The sequence below is a fragment of the Falco naumanni genome, chromosome 2, assembly GCF_017639655.2.
Source record: "Falco naumanni isolate bFalNau1 chromosome 2, bFalNau1.pat, whole genome shotgun sequence".
Taxonomy (NCBI): Eukaryota; Metazoa; Chordata; class Aves; order Falconiformes; family Falconidae; genus Falco; species Falco naumanni.
In genome coordinates, this window is record NC_054055.1 from 23,750,482 (window position 1) to 23,752,980 (window position 2,499).

At 47.1% G+C, this 2,499-nt stretch overlaps 1 long non-coding RNA gene across 1 annotated transcript; it reads right to left on the reverse strand.

Moving 5' to 3' along the window:
• Positions 1–244: 244 nt before the first annotated feature.
• On the reverse strand, positions 245–2,223 carry LOC121083568. The gene is made up of 3 exons (XR_005826413.1): positions 1,755–2,223; positions 1,047–1,168; positions 245–479 (listed from the first exon to the last, which is right to left on the reverse strand). It is a non-coding gene; the product is annotated as an uncharacterized LOC121083568 (long non-coding RNA).
• Between the last annotated feature and the right edge of the window lie 276 nt (positions 2,224–2,499).

Genomic DNA, 2,499 nt, shown 5'->3' on the forward strand with positions numbered 1-2,499 from the left:
TATAAATTAGGCCATTAACCTCCAACACTGAATCTGGCTACAGGAAGTTAATAATGTAAAAACTGGTATGAAGAGGGGGAACAAAGTACAGCATTGTCTGCAAGGATTTAACCGCTCGTGTGCTGGTGAGTTTTGAGGGTGCCTGGAATTTTTTCATAAAACCAGAGTTCAGAGATACTATTGCAACTGTAATAACACAGAGTTATATTACAAGAATGAATATAAGAAGTGTAATCACATCACATCACATGCTATATAGGTTTTTCTCACTGATTGTGCCTTCAGAGAATCCTCCCCTTCAGACATACTGAGCCACTTGCCATTTTTTGAGTGTTGACTCTGAGAATTAGAGTTAGGAAACATTCCTGGCTGTTCAAACCCTGGTCCTTCTTGCTATGTGCTGCTCCACACAGGACAGGCACCGTGCTGGGTGCTGAGGCTCAGGCTCATCTCACACGGTAGTTTAAAAGTAACTGAACCTGAAGAGAGTTATGCATTGCAGATTAAACTTTATTTTTTTCACCCATCTTTCTTGTATCAGTTGATAAATAAAAAGTGATTTTCCCCACAAACTTTGCCTAGCAGCATCAATTCTTACCGGTCAACACTTTTTTTAAAAAAAAAAACAAGAGTAGTTTTGGTAGTGACAGTTTTCCATTTGCTTTTCCTCTAAAGACAACATGGAATCCCAAATTATTAGAGAAAAAGATCGTGAGTTTGCTAATCTCTTCCTATCTAATTAGGCATGACGAGTCTTTTGTGTTTCTTATCACTGTTCCATTGGAAACTAAGCACCAGGGTGCAAAGCATGGGCGCAGGGAGCTAATTAGGCTTCCTGGCGGTTGGGTTCGCAGAGGTGACTTTTTAAAGCGATGACCTGAGCATCCCCGAAGAGCATGGCCATCCTCCGCCTGACACAGCAGGGAGAAAATGTCAGGAAGGGGCTGGTGGTGTGTTAGCACCACCGAGTGGACGAATAAGGGAAAAAAAGTTCGGTTTTGACACTGGTTGGGGGCGGGGGGGGCCGAGCGGTGCCTCAGCCTCACCTATGTTCTTCCTACTGACGGGTATCTTGGGAAGCTTTCATACGCCTCGTCACCAAATCGGGCTTTTTTGTTACACCAGGCGTGGTTCTGGAGCTGGAAAGTCACTCCAGAAAGCATTAGGTCTGTAAATACAAACGTAATAGCTGTAATAAATATAACTGTAACATAAACCCAAACAAAATCTCTAATCCGTGATACAAAATTTCAGATGCCTCAGAAAGAGCTCAGAACCTTCTCAGCATTTTCTGCGAGTTCTGTGCCACCCCTGAAATCAATGTGCTGTTAGGTAATGGAATGGGTTTTTTGCTAAATCACAGGGGAAAAAACCCTTAATGTGCTGTTTCAAATTGTTTCTTATACCCCAACTGTTCTGTGGGGCTTTTGGCCAGTAACCCTTGTGGGTGGCTGGCCTTGGGCGGCTTTTAATGCTGTTCACAGAAGATATATGAAGACATGCAGCAGCTGGAGCTACCTAAGAACTGGCACCAGATAAGATAGTTTGTTGAATTAGATAAAAGTGCACTCACCACCACCCCCCCTCCCCTCATTATCTACACTTTACTGGCACACTTCTGCCAAAAGCTTTGGCCAGCTCTGTCTCCTGTGACTTATCTGTTGTGGATCTATTCTTTGGATTACATTACAGACTAGAGCACCCTTTGTGCTACTCCACGAATGCACCCGCTGTCTCTTTACTGAAGCATTTACCATTGCCTGAGATAAGCCCGGCAGAAAATGAAACCACAGGTCACTTGTGCTTTCGCAGTAGCTTCACAGCAGGACCGCCACCACCACCACAGCATGCGTGTGCATGGGGTCTCAGTGTCCTCCTCCACTGAGTTGGTGGAAAGCAGGCAGAGGTGGCTCCTTTCCAAGAGGGGATCTGCATGCTGGTGTGGGAGACAAGGAGTGGCAATGCTCCTGAAATACATCCTATAAAAAGTTAACACTTGAATGACTGGTGAGTGAGAGTATCTTTTGGGATACCCGACCACTCTGCTGCAGCCAACAGGGCTCTCCTAGAACCAGCACGGGGCAGACTACCTGCACCCTTTCTGCAAATCAATGGTCTGGACAAGGGGATCGTGTGCACCCTCAGTAAGCTTGCTGGTGGCATCAAGTTGGACAGGAGTGTTGATCTGCTTCTGGGTAGGAAGAATCCCTGCAGAGGGGTCTGGACAGGCTGGATCGATGGGCCAAGGTTAAACAAGATGAAGTGCCAGGTCCTGCACTTGGGTCACAACAACCCCACGACGCTATGGGCTTGGGGAAAAGCAGCTGGAAAGCTGCCTGGTGGGAAAGGACCTAGAAGTGTTGGTCGACAGCCAGCTGAACATGAGCCAGCCGTGTGCCCAGGTGGCCAAGGGGCCAGCAGCGTCCGGCTTGTACCAGAAACAGAGTGGCCAGCAGGACAAGGGCATTGATCGCCCCCCTGTACTGGGCACTGGTGAGG